The sequence below is a fragment of the Macaca nemestrina genome, chromosome 1, assembly GCF_043159975.1.
Source record: "Macaca nemestrina isolate mMacNem1 chromosome 1, mMacNem.hap1, whole genome shotgun sequence".
NCBI lineage: Eukaryota > Metazoa > Chordata > Mammalia > Primates > Cercopithecidae > Macaca > Macaca nemestrina.
In genome coordinates, this window is record NC_092125.1 from 117,146,074 (window position 1) to 117,164,441 (window position 18,368).

An 18,368-nucleotide genomic window follows, 5' to 3' on the forward strand; every position below is an offset into this window, starting at 1 on the left:
TTAAGAGACATACTGAAAGTCACACAGTCAACAGAGAAGTACATGAAACCAAGTTCTCAAAAGTTTGTGTTTTGTTCTGCCAGTACCTGAGACTACTCTCAGATATATAGGTCCCCAGCTCTGAACCACTTTGTCAATATTAACATAGAACAGCATTATCTTTGTAACACATTTGCACTCTGATTCCTTTGTGAACAGGGTTAATGTGTCCTGTGACCCACAATGATTTTAGGATTGCCACTTGAGCTGAACAGGGCCTTCCCTCCCACCTTCGAACGCAGAAACTCTGGGTGGGCATCCAGAGCAACTCAGCAACATGACTGCCATCACAAACATGTGCAGAAAGAGTTCTGACCTGTTGTGTTGGATGCCAGAGAATGGAATAGTTTTGTAGCTCTCCTTTGTGGCTTGTTCCTTACTGAACAGCCATTCTGCTTTTGACCTGAAAAACTGGGCCAGGGAGATGCTGTACCATCAGGCATATTTCTTATTGGACTGTGAAAGTCTAGCATATGGCTAATTACAATTTACACCTCCTTAAGTGCTCTAACAATCCACTAAAGGCTGTTTTGTCTCTTTGGTTTACTGTTTGTAGCACTTTTTGCAGGCGAAGCAGTAAACAATTCCTTTGGAGGTACTTTTTAATTTCAAATGATGATGGAAGATGATGATCTTCTGTCTGGGTTGTTAATGATATATTCTCAGCCTGATCTGTTAAATGACTGTGTTTCTAATGATGTGTCATTTGCTTTTTACAGTGTCCTGGTGACCAGTTTTCTATTTCTTCATCTTCCTTCCATGGTGGAGACATGCCCATTGAGGATAAAATAAGAACTAAGGTAGGTGAAGGAAAAATAAAGAAGATGAGATTTTAGGAACAAAATATCTATGACATAAAATGCACTAATAGAAGTAATAACTAATAAAGATATTTGAAGTGACTTGTTTCATTTTTGTATTCTTATTTTTGTCACTGCCCTTTTCAGCTGTGTGTTTGTGAGACAAAATTGTGCTCTGTGGCAAGAAGATGGGTGTCTCTTAAAACAGCATAGAATGGAAAAATATTGCCTCAAAGTTAACGTAGTTTTTAATTTGTTAGATATTAAAATGCAAGCTGATAACTAGACATCACTTAAAAAGAGAGGTTTTCTATTTAATGAAGTGGTTTGCACGGGGAATAGACGTTCTGACAGAGCTGGTCTATTGATGTTGGATGTAGAAGGCAGGATGAATTTAGTCCCAGGGCTCTCTACTGGCACTGCCAACAGGTGACCAGCTGGCACCAAATATGAGCATGACAGCTTGGTGCACTCAACTGAGACCCACGTTTCTATTTTCCTTCATCCAGGGAGTAGCTAAAAACATGATCTCTAATTCCCCTACTGGCATGGAACAGGGCAGAAATAAATGAATTTCCAGTTAACAATTCTAAGTAAAAATGTGTCCAATAATTTATAATTTTAAAGTTTAAGCTTAGTAGTGTTTATAAAGTGATCCATGGACTAAAGTAATATAAGCCTCATGAGTTCTCCACCATATGAACACATTTAGAAAAGCTGACAATATGAGAGATTTCAAATTTGCAAATTCATCTTTGAGATCAATGTTAATGGGATGAATATCTTTAGGAAAAACTTATACCTCCTTGATGCAGATACACAGCAAGGAGAGAAGACTCAACCCTTCTCCTTTAATCCTAAATTGTTTGATTTGACTTAAGCCCAACTTAGCTGTGATAAAGATTTTCACAAATATTTCATATGAGTTCTTGAAGTTTAATGTTTTCCTTTTCATTAATATTTCTCTTTTTATATATATATATATATATTTCTCTTTTAATTTTAAGGGTACCTTAAAAGGTGCCCTTAAAGCTCCCAAGGAAGGGTTTAAAAGAGGAAAAAAGGAGTTATGACAACCTGCTTCAGTGAGGCTCAGGATTATTACACCTCAGGGTCAGATGGGCCAATCAGACAGATGGACCTGAAACACCAAGGTGTGTCCTTTGAGCCCCAGCCAGCTGCTCTGTAGGAGACCAGGAAGTCTCAAACTTCCTACAAACAGTGGCTGTTTAGGACAGAGGGGCATCTGGAGTTCAATCACAATCATACCCACCTCCCTACTTCTCTGGCACCTTTCAAGAGAATATATATTCTTTCTTTAGGAATATATATGATATGTTCCCCAAGAAAATTTTAAAATACTTGCATACAGAGAACCAAAAGTACAAAGTTACATGAAACAAAATACTTTACAGAAAAGAGGCGAGAAGGCTGGTTATAGCATTGGTTGGAGGGGGAGTCTTATGAAAAAAGAACTTTGATATGATTGCTTGTAGTATTTTTTTAATAGCTTCCACTGCTCATTATATTCATTTTCCTTTAAATACATGAACATATTTACAATAACTAACTTTAAGTCCTTGTCCCCTCATCTGCTGTTCTATCATCTCTTCATTTCTGGATTTGTTTCTATTGACTAATTTTTCTCCTGGTTATAGGTCTCAATTTCCTACTTCTTCTCATATATAGTAATTTCTTATTGGATACTGTAAGTTTCTTATTGGATACTGAAATTTTTTTATTGAGCATTGGAATTTGTTGTCTTAAGGGGTGGTAGAGTTTTTTCTAGCAGGCAACTAATTTACTTGTGCATTAGCTTGAGTCTTTGGAAACTTGTTCTTAAGCTTTGTTGGAGTGAATTTAGAGTAACCTTTACTACAGGGCCAGTTTACTTCTCCTAGAAAGGCATGATTTCTGAAGTTTCTGTGAATGCCCCACATGTTCAAAGTAGACTCTTCGACTTGGCTTTTGCCTCTTTCATACCTTGGAACTGCTTTTTCTGAGATAACCAGTAACTTCTAAATCCAAAGGATACTTTTCAGTTTTCATCTTACTTGACTTCTTGGCGGTGGCATTTAACACTGTTAACTACCCCTACGCTCTGGAAGCACTCACTTCTGTAGCTTTTGTTTCATGACATTCTCCTTGTTTTCCTCTTACCTCCATGATTATTTTGCAGGTTTTCCATCTCCTAGCCAATCCTTAAATATTACTCAGAGATATTTCCTCAATCCCTTTTCTCATTTTGTTCTATATTCTCTTTCTCCAGGGAATCCCATGATGTCTGTCCCATGGCTTCCATTACCCCCGATTTTACACTGAAAACAACACAAAACAAAACAAAACAAAACAAACAAACAAACAAAAAAAAAACCTGTGTATTCTCAACCCCAGACCTCTCGTCCAAGCTTCAGATCCCTGTCCTCAATGCCAACTACTTCCTCAGTCTCTCTTTTTGGATATCTCACACATATTGTGTTCAAAAGTGACCTTATGACTCCAGCCCATGCACTACATCTGCTCCTCTTCCAAGGTTCCTGTCTCATTAAAAGATAGCATCCTGTTCCCCATACAAAAAAAAAGGCGGGGGGGGGGGAACTCATTCCTGAAACTTCACCTCTGATATATATGAATCATCAAAGATAATCCTTTTTTTCCTTCTAAATATCTCTTGAATCTGTTCCCAAGATCCAGTAAGAAACTATTGGTCCTGCACACCAGCCGGGTTCTAGAGAAGAACAGGTATACTTGGCATGTTGATGTAGCAGGGCTGAGACAGCCTCAGATGTTACCCACAGCCAGATTGTTTTAGAAGAATTAGGACATTTTCTAAGCATTTAGAGAATAGTCGAGACACGGTGTAGGGATCAGTGGACCTGAAAAAGTATCAAGATGGGACAAAAAGGGTACAGCAGAAGTCTGAGTAAATCATAGGCTCCATGGGACCAAGGGTGTGTCAGTGGATTCCAGAGTAGATGCACGAGCAAGGAGACCAGAGTATCCACCCACACCCACCTTGTACCAGATCCAAACAGACTTCCCTCTTCTAATTAAGCTGTAATACTGAGGAAGGAATGGAGAGACCTCAAATTGACTAAAAGCAAATGTTCAGCTTCCAGAAGAATGGGGGCTTGAAGTTGAAATTAGCTTCACTTATATAAAAAATAAAATTCTGCTTCTTGAAAAGGAATGAAAATCATACCCAATATGTGAATAATACCAAATACCATTGCTAAATACTTTATATTTAACCTGAATTGTGAATAAGCATAGATGCAAAGATCAAGTAGGTTCTGCAATTAGGAATCTCCACTGCCATCATTCTCTTCTAAGCCACCATCGTCTCTTGCCTAGATGTCAGTAATCATCTCCTGAATGTTCTCTCGAGTTCATTCTTCTTTACCTCCAGTCCCCTTCTCCACACCAATATGTAATGATTTTTTTTTTGAGACGGAGACTCACTCTGTCGCCCAGTCTGGAGTGCAGTGGCATGGTCTCAGCTCACTGCAACCTCCACCTCCCAGGTTCAAGCAGTTCTCCTGTTTCAGCCTCCCAAGTTGCTGGGACTACAGGCACGTGCCACGTCTGGGTAATTTTTTGTATTTTTAGTAGAGATCGCGTTTCACCATGTTAGCCAGGATGGTCTTGATCACCTGATCACATGATCCACCCACCTCAGCCTCCCAAAGTGCTGGGATTACAGGTGTGAGCCACCGCGCCCGGCCTGTGATTGTTTTTTTGTTTTTTTGTTTTTGTTTTTTTTAATGCAGACTTGATCCTATCACTCATCTGCTTATAACCTGTTAACACTTTCTCTGTTCCTAGAGTCCAAATGCATTTACCAGCACCTCCAAAATCCTGCACTCCACTGCAGTTACCCCTCAGGTTCCCTTTCCTCTATTCTCTCCTTCACTCTCCCCACTCCAGGGGTAGTGCATTGGACTTCTTGAAGCTTCTCTAGTATGCTGAACCTACAGGACCCTTTCTTCCTGGAATACCCCTCTTCCTTCTCCCTCTATACCCACACCAACCTGTTAACCAGCCTGGCATCATTCACTTCCCTGCGTAAGTGCTACTTCTGCCTTGAAGCCTTCTTCCTTTGCTCAGGTCAGGCCAGAACCTGTGACACACTTTTATTGGCTCCCTGTCATTTTACCTCATAGCACTTTACCATACCTGGGCTCCATGAGAGGAGAGATGGGGCGTGCCAATCCTCAACACCCAGAACACATATAGCACCCCAAACGGTTGTCTGGCACAAAGAGGGCATGCAATGAATGTTGAATACATAAAAAGAGTCCAGAAAACTAATTCTCACCAAAATGTTAATTGATAGTGGTTTAAAGGACTTCTTAAAGGGTAGAGGATATCGAGGTAAACTTTGCAAACTTTAAGGAGTGCACCTCTACCGGCAAAGATTCAATTATTAGCATATTTCTTGCTAGAGGCTTCCTAGTTCCTGACATTTCAGTCTGTTCACTAAGAGAGAAGGGAACAGAGATATTCCTTAAATCCCTGTGTCATCTGTCCCCTGCCTGCCTCTCTCACTTCATCTTGTCCCACAGCTCCTCCCCTCTCCTGTGCTCTGCCCAGATGGGATTTGTTGCAGTTCCTTGACTGGTAAGTTCTTTCCCTGCCGGTCTCTGGTCCCTCCATGTGGGATGCTCTCTCCACCCCCATCTTGCTCTTTACAAGGAGAGCATCTTTACAACACAAATGCCACTGCCCAAGAGAGGCCAGCTCTGTTATTCCCTGTTGTTGCACTCTCTTTGTGCCTGTCAGAGCATTTAACCACAGTTGGTAATTTCATGCATTTATTTATTTACTTACTTTAGTCTATCTCCTTTACTAATCTGTAAATAAAGGCAGGGACAACATCTACTTTGTTCACTATTGTTTGCCCAGAATCTAGCACAGGGCCTAGGACATAGTTGGTAAATCCTATTTATTGAATAAATGAATATTTACAATAAAGCAGAGCTGATAAATTTATTGACTGTCACACCATATGTATCTTAAAGGGAAACTGGAATGTTTGTGTTAACATTACGGAGGTTTGGCAAGCCAGACATAAAAGTAAATCTAAAGTTGCATCTGAAAGATTACTTAGCTGAAGGTGGAGGGAAAGGGAAGGAAAGAGGAAAGAAAGGAATGGGAAGGGTAGAGAATGGGATAAAAAATAAGCAAAAGTAAAGGAGCAAATGCAGATTGGAACATTTTCTCTGACGTGTTCTCCCAAGAACTTTGTCTTAGAGATTTCTTTTTTCTATGCTTTAAGTCTATACAAATTAACATGAAGGAAAAAAGTATTCAGCCTGTAGATTAATTTTTCCAAGTAAGTCATTGGGCTCCTGTATTCATTTACTATTGCTGCTATATGTAACAAGTCGCCACAAATGTTGTGGCTAAAAACAACAGACGTTTACTCTTCTTACAGTTCTAGAAGTCAGAGGTTTGAAATGAGTCTTACAGGGCAAAAATCAAGGGGTCTGCAGGAATGGTTCCTCCTGGAAGCTCCAGGGGAGAATTCTTCCCTGCCTCTTCCAGCTTCTGGGGCTGCCAGCATTTCTTGGCTTATGTTACTTCACTCCGCTCTCTGCTTCTGCGGTCCCATTACCTTCTCTGTGTGTGCTTTCTCCACTTGTGTGGTCGAATCTCTTTCTGCTTCCTTTTGATTATGCAATTACATTTAGGGCCCACCTGAATAAGCCATGCTCATCTCCTGCTATCAGGATCCTTAATTTAACACATCCGCAAGGCCCCTTGTGTGGCTGTGTACTCACAGGTTCCAGGGATTAAGTTATGTATGGCTTCGAGGCCCATTACTGAGCCTACTGCAGGTCTATTTCAAATGTGAATTTCTATCTCACTGCCTCCTCAAACCAACATGTGTTTGTTTGTTTGGGGTATTGGCTTTGTTTGTTTTTTAGAATTCTAATAACTACTTTTTTTTTTTTTTTTTTTTTTGCCTTCAGAGCTCTAGCAATTTTCAATGCTAATCAAACTTCAACTGTCGGTATAATGCCTCATATTTCTCCTAGATCCAAAACTTGATTTTTAGAAGGGAGAGAAAGTATATCGTAAGCCAACTTCAACTTTGTTTCCTCTCAGGCACCTGTAAAGAACTACCTGAGACTGGGTAATTTATAAAGAAAACAGGTTTAATTGACTCACAGTTCTGCAGGCTTAACAGGAAATATAACTGGGAGGCCTCAGGAAACAAACAATCAAGAAGACAGAGGGGAATGAGGCACATTTTCCCATGGTGGAGCAGGAGAAAGAGAAGGAGCAAATGGGGAGGGGCCACACACTGTTAAATGCCACCAGATCTCATGAGAATTCTGTCATGAGACAGCACTAGGGGGATGGTACTGAACTGTTAAAAACCATCCCCATGATCCAGTCACCTCCCACGCCCCACCTTCAACATGTAGAGATCACAATTCGACATGAGACTTGGGTGGGGACACAGAACAAACCATAGCAGCATCTCTTTCGAAAGGGGTCTCCAGTGAAACTAAACATAAATTAAGTCTTTACCTGATTAAAAATCTGTTTTAGAGATGTCAGAAAATAAAACTTCCAGAGATTTCTATTTGGCAAAGTTCTGAGCAACACCCTTTAATTTGTTTTGGGTCTTATAAGATCTAGTTCTGTTTGTCTAGAGGCAGTAGAAATTCACTGCAGGGAGTGTTGTGTTTTTCTACTTCCACTCCACAGAACTGGAACTTGAAAATCAATTTGAATGGTGTTTTCTCATTAAGCTGTTATTTAATAACCCTGAAAACCAGCCAAACTGCATAACCCCAGGTAAAAGTCAAGTTACGCTTAAGGAAATAACTGTAATGACCACTCCCTGAAGGTACATAAGTGTCTGGCCTTCATTGAAAGCCTGAGTGCGGAGCCTGGAGCTGCTCTTTGAAGGAGACCTTAGTCTGTGGCCAGGCAGGTAGGAAGCTGTTTCTGTAATGAGCCCCAGCCTTCTCAGCTCAGTTGTTATGGACATATATTAGTTACTCTCAGACCAGTGCTGTCCAACAGAAATATAATATAAGCATTATATTTAAGCATGTAATTGAAATTTTTCTAGTAAAAACAAAAAAGCAAGTGAAATTAATTTTAGTAATATGGCTTGTTTAATTCTGTATGTTCAAAATACTGTCATTTCAACATGAATCAATAAAATGAATAATTATTGAGGGTGGGCGCAATGGCTCACACCTATAATCCCAGCACTTTGGGAGGCTGAGGCGGGTGGATCACCTGAGGTTAGGAGTTCAAGACCAGCCTAGCCAACATGGTGAAACCCCATCTCTACTAAAAATACAAAAAATTAGCCAGGCGTGGTGGCACGTTCCTGTAATCCCAGCTACTCAGGAGACTGAGGCAGAAGAATCACTTGAACCCAGGAGGCAGAGGTTGCAGAGAGCCGAGATGGTGCCATTGTACTCAAGCCTGGGCAACAAGAGCAAGATTCCATCTCAAACAAACAAAAAAGAATAATTATTGAGAGCGTTTATATTATTTTATTTTTTCATATTAAGTCGTAATTCTGGTGTGCATTGTATGCTTCTATGACATATCAATTTGGACCAGCCATCTTTCGTGTGTGCAGTAGTCCCAAGTGGGTAGTGGCTACCATATCAGACAGTGCAGTTACAGCCTTTATGGTTGATTAATAAAATTATATTTGGTCATTAGTTATTCTGCCATCATAAATAAACTCTTTTACTCCTGTATATACTTTCTGGTTTTGTTGTATTTTTTGCTTATTAGGTTTCTTTTTAGATATTTTTATTTTCCTCATTGGGAAACAGGAAGTTGAAACAGGAAGTTCCACCCCTTAAGAGAAGAGAACACCCCTTTCTGTTAAGGGGTGGAAGTTGGAGGGTAACCCATGTAATAAAAATGAGATAAAATGATTTTTATTCCCCTAGTTAGCATCACAGATGCCCTCTGAGCCCTTCAAAAAGATATCCTCCAAGTTCCAGAATGTGGCCTTGGCCTGAAAAACAGCACATGGGAACAGGTGATGAAACTATACTTCAACTGCTCTAGCAAAACCCAAATGTCTCCCAAGATAGCAGCAACACCTGTCAACATGAGATCGGGACAGCTCAGTCTCTGCGTGAAGAAATAGTCTTGAACTGGGATGGGATTCTGGAAATCTGGCTTTACTAGCTAGTTGGGAGACCTTGGGTAATTTATTTATTTAAATTATTTGAACCTCAGAGAAACTCTTTACTAAAATGAGAAGTTAGAATAGATCAGTGGTTTTCTAACATTAAGCTGTGAACTCATTTTTCAAACAAAACTACAGAGAATCCCAGTACTTCAAATAGATCCAAGTAGAGCTTCTCTGATACCAGTAATGACAGGAAGTTATAAGGATTGGACCAGCAATCTACTGCCTCTGTCTTCCTTTTGCATCTGAGGCACAGTTTGAAAACGTGGATAGAGAGTCTCCACTATAGCTTTCAGCATTAAGCTTTCTAATTCTCTGCCATTCTGCATTGTGCTGTATCAGCCAATACTCCCAGTTAGCTCAAGCTGTAGACTAAGAACAATGTAGATAGGAGATCATTTCCCCAGGAGACTTGCATAGGTTCTAAGTACATTTTCTTTGGAGCCCCACTACGCTATCCTACAGCATATCAAATACCTAATTTGCTTTGGTTGTTTTAGAGACTTTTTTTTTTTTCAGATCTCAAGTATTTGTAAAAGTCCTTTAAAAACCCATGGGCTAATGTGCAAAATCCTCACTTTCCTTTTTGCCACTTTTTAAAATTTGAGACAGGGTCTCACTCTGTCACCCAGAATACAGTGCAGTGGCTCCATCATGGTTCATTGCAGCCTCAACTCCTGGGCTCAAGCAATCCTCCTGCCTCAGCCTCCCTAGAAGCTGGAAATACTGGCACTTGCCACCATCCCCAGCTAATTTTTAAATTTTTTATAGAGACGAGGTATCCCTATGTTGCCCAGACTGGTCTCCAACTCCTGGCTTACGCAATCCTCCTGCCTCAGCCTCCCAAAGTGCTGGGATTACAAGTATGAGCCACTGTTCCCAGCTACTTTTTGCAAATATTCTTTAATTCCTATATTACAGCTAGAATATAAAGATAACTAATCTAGGATATCAAAACCATGAATGAATGAGCAAAGGGATATGTGTGTTGTATAAAAATTGCAGTAGAACCAAAGTTCAGTAAATATAAAAATATCTGATCTGAACCTGGATATTTTAGGATATATGTAGGATATATATTGCACATAATAAATAATATATGACTTTGATACTACTAAGAAAAAATATGTCTAATTATTAGACAAATAGCAATCATTAGAAGATAAACTTTTCTTTTTTTTTTCCTAATCTGCTGCCTGATTTTATATATATATATTTTTTTTTCTTTTTTTTTTTTTTTTTGAGACGGAGTCTTGCTCTGCTGTCTAGGCTGGAGTGCAGTGGTGCAATCTTGGCTCACTGCAAGCCAAGCTCTGCCTCCCAGGTTCACGCCATTCTCCTGCCTCAGCCTCCCGAGTAGCTGGGACCACAGGCGCCCACCACCACACCCGGCTAATTTTTTGTATTTTTAGTAGAGACGGGGTCTCACTGTGTTAGCCACGATGGTCTCGATCTCCTGACCTTGTGATCCACCTGCCTCGGCCTCCCAAAGTGCTGGGATTACAGGTGTGAGCCACCACACCCGGCCCTGATAATATTATAAATTTAGGCAATATTTCACTTTGTAGCACTACCAGAGAATAAAGTATTCTACTTGAACAAAAACCCAAATAATCCTTTTACTAAAAAACCACGTAGATTCTCCATTTAATTAAGCCTTGTGGTATTTTCCTGAGGTTTTCACTGAAGACTGCTTTCTTCAAAGCATTCCCTACCTGAATATTACAGGTGAGACATGGGAGGCAAGTTTTCCTATATCTGATGAAGTGGTAAACTTTATTTCTTACCCTCAATCTCAGCTCCAGAGATGCCAAAAAGGGAAAGAGAGTGATGAATTGCCCAAACTATCAAACCAAACGGACAAGAACAAAAATCAAGACAGAAAAAAACAAACATAAGCAAAGGTCTCAAGGATTTAGGAAAATAACCAGAAGAATGAAAATAGAGTGTGTAACTTTATTTATTTATTTGAGATGGAGCCTCACTCTTATTGCCCAGGCTGGAGTGCAACAACGCGATCTCAGCTCACTACAACCTCTACCTCCCAGGTTCAAGCAACTCTCCTGCCTCAGCCTCCTGAGTAGCTGGGATTACAGGCATGTGCCACCACACCTGGCTAATTTTTTGTATTTTTAGTAGAGACGGGGTTTCACCATGTTGGCCAGGCTGGTCTCGAACTCCTGACCTCAGGTGATCCACCCACATCAGCCTCCCAAAGTGCTGGGATTACAGGCATGAGCCACTGTGCCCAGCCAATCTTTGACTCTTAATTATGGTTTCCATCTCTCTGCTGAAATCTCTCAACACTTCTTGCTCTAGCATGCTACTCATAGTTATTTAAAGTTCCTGCCTGATAGTTTAAACATCTGAGTCATATCTGAATCAGATCTTTGATTGTTTTATGTCTTCCCCTTGATTATTCTGTCTTATAATTTTTGAAAGAATGCTAGACATTGTATGTAGAAGAGCAGTGGAGACTGCGATAAATAACATTTATGTCCAAAAATAGGTATGCTCCTTTTTATCAATAAGGAGAGTTAAATCAATCTGGTCAGGTGTTTAACTGAGTTTGGTACCTTCAGTGCATCACAGGATTTCTGTTAAATAAAAAAAATCTAAACATTGATAATAAAAAGTGATAAAGTGGGCTGGACATGGTATCTCATGCCTGTAATCTCAGTGCTTTGGGAGGCCAAGATGGGAGGACTGCTTGAGGTCAGGTGTTTGAGATGAGCCTGGGCAATATGGCAAGACTCTATCTCTACCAAAAAGCAAAACAAAACAAAAAGCCTCTTGTGGCATCTCCAAAGTCACAAACAGAAAATAAATAAATTAATTAAAGTAAAAAGGTGGTAAATTGGGAAAAGATATTCCCAAAATCCCAATATCTAACACTAGCAAGTGCTATATATCTAAGATATACACAAAACAACTTTAAATCAACAACAACAAGAAGTCAGGAAATTCCATAGACAAATAACATATAAGCAATAAAATAGACATATTGGCATTTCTTGGATGAGGATATTGGAATAACTAATGATATGAAGACATGCTCAATCTTTCAACAGACTTGAGAATTGAGATACTACTTTTCACCAATCAGATTCCCAATTTTTTTTTTTTTTTTTTGAGACAGAGTCTTGGTCTGTCACCGAGGCTGGAGTACGGTGATGCATTCTTGGCTCCCTGCAATCTCCACCTCCCAGGCTCAAGCAATTCTTGTGCCTCAGCCTCTTGAGTAGCTGTAATTATATGTGTGCACCACCACGCCCAGCTAATTTTTATATTTTTAGTAGAGATGGTGTTTCTCCATGTTGGCTAGGCTGGTCTCAAACTCCTAAAATCAAGTCTTCCTCAGCCTCCCAAAGTGCTAGGATTATAGGCATGAGCTACCATGCCCAGCCTAGATTGGCAAAAATTTTAAAGTCTGATAACACTGAGTGTTGATAAACATTTGGGGAAACAAGAGCTGCTAGCACACGTGTAAATTTGTGAGCAGATAGCCAGTCTATGGTGAGTAAACAACCCATTCCTGGGCATAAGCCTTGGGTAAACTCTTGCACAGGACTGAAAGAAACATTGTCCAGCAAATATTAAGCGCTGAATAAAATGTCCTTTTTTTTTTTTTTTTTTTTTTTTTTGACACAGAGTCTCACTCTGTTGCTCAGGCTGGAGTGCAATGGCGCCATCTCAGCTCACTGCAACCTCTGCCTCCCAGGTTCAAGCAATTCTCCTGCCTCAGCCTCCCAAGTAGCTGGGATTACAGACACCCACCACCATGCCCAGCTAATTTTTGTCTTTTTAGTAGAGGTAGGGTTTCACCATGTTGGCCAGGCTGGTCTCAAACTCAAGTAATCCACCCTCCTCAGCCTCCCAAAGTGCTGAGATTACAGGTGTGAGCTACTGCGCGCAGCCTGTATAAAATGCATATTAAATGAACGCATGAAAGTATTCATCACAGCATTGTTTGTAGTGAGTGGACTTGAGGCAACCCAATCGTCTAATCCTAGAAGCGCAAGAAGATAAAACAGATGTGAGGAATGTATTTGACAATAGCTAACACTGGTGGAAATACTGCAGTGTGCCAGGCAGTCTTCTAAGTGCCTCATGTGTATTAACACAATTATCCTCACAACAATGCTATAAGGTGTTTCTTTTAGATAGAAGAGATTAAGTTAGATTAAGCTGGGGGTCACGCAAACAGTAAGAGTCAGAGTTGAGTTTGAACCCAGGCACCTGGCTTCCACAGCCAAGCTCTGAATCCCCCATGCTGAGGGGCTGCCTACCTTCTGTACTGCATGTCCCTGCAAGAAGGTGGTCTGATCTGTTCAGGAGTTGAGCTGAGTTTAGTACCTTCAGTGCACCACAGTGCATCTGTTCAACAAATAAAATCTAAACATTGTTAATAAAAATGTTTCTACCTAGCCCTTTCTATTACTTACCTTCTTTTCCTCTTCAAAGGGAAACAGTTACAACTTGTCCTCCAGGAGCTAGGAGCACACCTCAGCTAGCTTGCAAATGTTTCTTCCTCTGTATAGTCAGTACAACCGTATCCTTCCAGGCCCTTCAAATCTCTGAAGATCTTGTAAGAAGCTGGGACCTCAAGCAGCCTCTCTTTCGCTCCTAGTCTTCTTGAAGTTCATTTCCAAATAACCTGAGGTATTCTGGTGCTTTCCTCCAAGCCCCTTTCTCCTGGGGTGCAAGCACATTCCACCCTACCAGGATCTTTCAGACTTGAGTCTGAATGATATCTTAGTGCCCAACAGGCTTGGGATCATGTGAATGCCAATCATTGCACCGGGCTGTGATGTAGTAGTCCTTCAGAGGAGAGCATGGTCTACACTAAAAGACCCCAAACTATTAAACTTTGGATTTGTTTTGTCTTATTTTTACAAAATGTTCTACCTTCTCTTTCTTTACATAATTATTGTCTCTTTTAGTCCTGTCCCCTTTATCACTTGCTAGTGGGTGTGTTTTTCCTTGCAGTGTTCTTGAACTGCCCATCATCTCAGCCAGTTGTGGGAAACCAGATGACCCAGCTTGGTAGAAGTGTGCCTAAAGAACTTGTTGGGTCCTCAGCCAAACTCTGAAGGACTCTGTGTAGGAGCTTGGTGGAAACTGTTTTCAAATGTAAATTCTAACACTTGTTGAGTCATTGAATGCATAGCCTGTAGCCCCTACTGTACCAGGTTATCTTACTTCATCCTCAGGACCTCCTTGGGAGATAGGTACAAGTGTCCCCGTTTTGCAGATACTGAAGCTCAGCGGGGCAGTAAGGGCCTTGCCAGAGGTAAAATAGTTAAAAGGCTGCAGAGCTGGAATTCAGCCCAGGTCTTTTGGCACAACTACCTTGAACTCTTTCATTCTCTTTTATTTTTGCTGATTTCCATGCCCAAAATTGCCAGTTAATTAAACTATATTTAAACAGTACATTTCTGGTTTTAATTTTTCTTTTTTCCAAAACCACATTACCTATTATTTGAAATACCTCTTACTTTAGAATATTCAGTGGCGTAGTATAGATTAATTATGAAATGGAAATTTACTGCAAAGAAAACAAATCACTATAGCAAGAAGCACAATTCATTTCTTTTCAAAGAAAGCTCTATTTCCACCAGCCTGGGTCTTCTTTTGTGGAGGAGTCTCCTTTCCTTGGAGCAGATTTGTTGATTTTGCAAGTACTTACTATAGTGCACTATGTACTAGACATTATCCCGGACCCCTTACAAATAGTACCCCGCTTAGTCCTACAGGTAGAAAGTAATAATATCCGTGGTTTTACAGATGAGGAAACTGAAGCTCAGAGAGATCAATCTATTTGTAAGTGGCGCAGGCAAGGTTTGAACCCTAGAGGTTTGTCTCTATAGAGTCCAGAGGCTTAAGCTTTGCACCACAGTTTCTTCATTTCTAACCTATATTCAGTGCAATGCTGAGCAAGGGAAAATAGCAAATAGGAGATAAAAACAGAGGAATCCAGGAGACCCTTCTCTGCAGGTTGGTGGAAGGAGCTTTGAAAGCCAAACAGCCTGAGACGAAACTCTTCTCAGAGCCTCCATCAACTCTTCAGCTGCTATAGGGGATTATTATCATTGGGTCCCAAAGGGAGAGAGGGCTTCCCTTTCTTTGCTTTGGTGTGAAGTAGGGGTGTTAGTCTTTTAGCTAACCTATGCAAAAACGACTGCCCCGTCTGGCTTTTCCCACTCAAACCATCTGCCTGGCATTTTAGAGGTGAGATCCAGGTGTGTGTTTAGAACACCTTAGACTTAAGAGGGGGAGGCTGTTGAATCAGGAAAAAAAAAAGCACATTTTTTATCAGGAAGTACACTGATGTTTTCATTTCATAGTCATGAAAAAAAATCATAGAAAAGAATTTCATTTTGCTTCTGCTTTTGGATTTTATAGAATGAGAAATCCTCTCAATTCTGCCTTTATCCACAGAGGGGAGCAGAGGGGTTATAAAAACCTCGGGTTTAGCACAAAATAATCAAGTTGTACCCTTCAGTGTCTGGTTTTTATGTTTGTGGATTATCCAGACTTGCTTTCTATTTCACTTTTCTCTTGGTTCTAGTTGTTGGATTAGTTAGGTCACAGGAGAAAGAATGAGGGAAAACTAAAAAGATGAAACACAAATTAGTTCACAAGTTTCCTTTTTAAAGGTTGATGAGAAAGAGAGTTTCAAAAAGTATAGTGGGTTTAAGGAACAGGGATCCACTAAAGTTTCCTGGAAAATTCAGAAAATCCAGGAAGCCCCAGGTCGTTCTCTCCCTCCCTTTGCTGTTTTTCCTCCCTCTCTCAGAATATCACTATGTGTCTCTGCCCATGTTTTGCATCCTCTTCTCTCCACCAAACAGCTTCCTCACCCTCTGTTTCAGAGAGCATAAACTTTACGTCCTCCTAGCATTAGCTTTCATGTGACTTTTGAATCAATTTTACATCAAAGCATCCTTTTACCTTCACCTCTACTGCTAACACCCTCTCTTTCTCAGTTTCCCAATTCCTAACTTAGATAAGACCTATCTGAATAACCCATCTTTCTAAGACAGGCTGCATAAGCCACAGGCCAGTCGATAAATTGATGACCTTCAGGCAAGTAGTTCCTTGCTCATTAATTATGGAAATTAGTATAAAACATGCCTGCTTCAGCTATAGGGACTGGATGGAGGTGTGAAGTTTCTCTTAAATGGGGTATATGGGTGATCCAGCATGATAAGTCCAGCGCAAGGCAGTTCCAGCTTAGGTAACTCCGAGCCACACTCTAAAGGTAACCTCAGGGTTTGTGCCACTGACCTTACCATACATTAAAAAGTAATCAATGTCTTTATGGTCCTTTGGATAGACAAAATCCTGTGAATAGATTCCAAGATAGATGTCTTTGATATCAACTTCAACTTCAGTTGGCTGAGCAGTATTATGGAGACTTTGGAAGGGCACAATCTGTTGCTTTAATTTCTGAGAACGTAAGTAAATGAAAATAATGATCTAGTACACTGGAAAGATCCCAGGCCCTTGCAGTCGAGTAGCACAGGGTCATTTGCTATTGTACCCTATGTTACTGATCCACATACCAGCTTCCTTATCTGTAAAATGTAGATAACACAATGAGAATTAAATCCATATTAAATTACTTTTCATAGTACCCGGCTCATAGTCCTCAATAAATGGGAAAGCAGGTATGCCTCTTTCCCAGAATATTTTTCAGGACTTGTGCGGCCTGAATTTCACTGACAGGAAGCCATTAAAATGAACTAGAGACTTGGTAAAGCCTACATTCTAGTAAAGGTGTATTTGCCCTCTGGCAATCTTTTGAAACCCAATGAAAACACCAAAAAGAGGCAGGGTATAGTGGTTCATGCCTGTAATCCCAGAACCTTGGGAGGCCAAAGTGGGAGGATCACTTGAGGCCAGGAGTTCAAGACCAACCTGGCCAACATAGCAAGACCCCCATCTATAAAAAAAAATACATCAATAAATAATTTTAAAAACTTTTTTAAACACCGAAAAGAAAGCAAACCTCACTTTCAACACATCAATTAAACAGCCATGTTATCAGTCAGATTTCTTAGCTACAACATCAGAAATTGATTCTTGCTTATATAAGCAGGGAAAAGAGAACCAAAGAGACACCAGGTAGCTCACTGACTCACTGGGAGGGCTTAGAGAATCAGGGTCAGAAAATGACTAGGAACAAATGGAGGTGAGGAAGTGAGAGCCACAACCAAAATCACACCAATGGGACTACCTGGTGAGAAGACTGCTGCACAGCTGAGTCGTGGACATCCTGGCGGCACCACCACCAGCGCTGGAAGGTTGATGCTGCCACAGGGAACTGTTGGCCTGGAAACTGCAGGAACCAGTCACTGAAATAGATTCTCCACTGTCCCCAGTTCTTTGCTTCACTCACACATTCACTCATTTCAGGTTCTGTGGCAGCCATCTTGGCACTGTTAGCAGAGGCATCACCAAGCAGTCAAGGAAGGAGGGTGCTAGGAAGAACCTGGTTCTTGGATGATTTTTTTTTTTTTTTTGAGATGGAGTCTCACTCTGTCACCCAGACTGGAGTGCAGTAGCACAATCTCAGCTCACCACAACCTCCGCCTCCTGGGTTCAAGTGATTGTCCTGCGTCAGCCTCCTGAGTAACTGGGAGTACAGTACACGCCACCATGCCTAGCTAATTTTTGTATTTTTTAGTAGAGGTGGGGTTTCACCATATTGATCAGGCTGGTCTTGAACTCCTGACCTTGTGATCCACCTGCCTCGGCCTCCCGATGTGCTGGGATTACAGGCGTGAGCCACCGCGCCTGGCCTGGATGATATCTTTGAGCCACTGAATCCACCTGTGGACTGCCTTCCTCCAGACCTCAATGATTTAGGTTGTTATGATTGGGTTATTTTTAAATGTATTGCTGGCATCGTTACTTAAAGTCAGTTGCACCCTAACTAATATATTGCCTTGAAATAGTTGAGCTCAAGCAGCCTGATCTATTCCAGAGCTCCCCTTTTTCACCACTGTCATGAGAAGTCTAAAATGGGCCAATAATTCAGCTGCTAATTCAGTGGAGCCATTACTTTATTCCCTGTGATGATTCCTCCTTTGATTCCAAATGCTGTCTATCAGTGGAGCCCTGAGTTATGGAGAACATAAGCAAAACCTCCCACATGGAAATGGGTCATAACTCCAGCTTCCACCCTCTTGATCCACAGATGAGTATATTCTTGCTATGGCAGAAATGGCACCAGGAATTGACAACTTGTTCAAAAACTAAACTTCACCCCCTAGAACCACACTGTAACTCACCTGCCTTTCTTTCTAATAAGACACTATAACGGTTGCTTTGAAGGG

At 40.8% G+C, this 18,368-nt stretch overlaps 1 long non-coding RNA gene across 1 annotated transcript in view; it reads left to right on the forward strand.

Moving 5' to 3' along the window:
* Positions 1-18,368, forward strand: part of LOC105479132 (uncharacterized) — a 45,942-nt gene that overhangs the window by 12,887 nt on the left and 14,687 nt on the right. Inside the window, exon 2 of the long non-coding RNA XR_985710.2 lies at positions 759-839. This is a non-coding gene — a long non-coding RNA (uncharacterized lncRNA). The remainder of the gene's footprint in view (positions 1-758; positions 840-18,368) is intronic.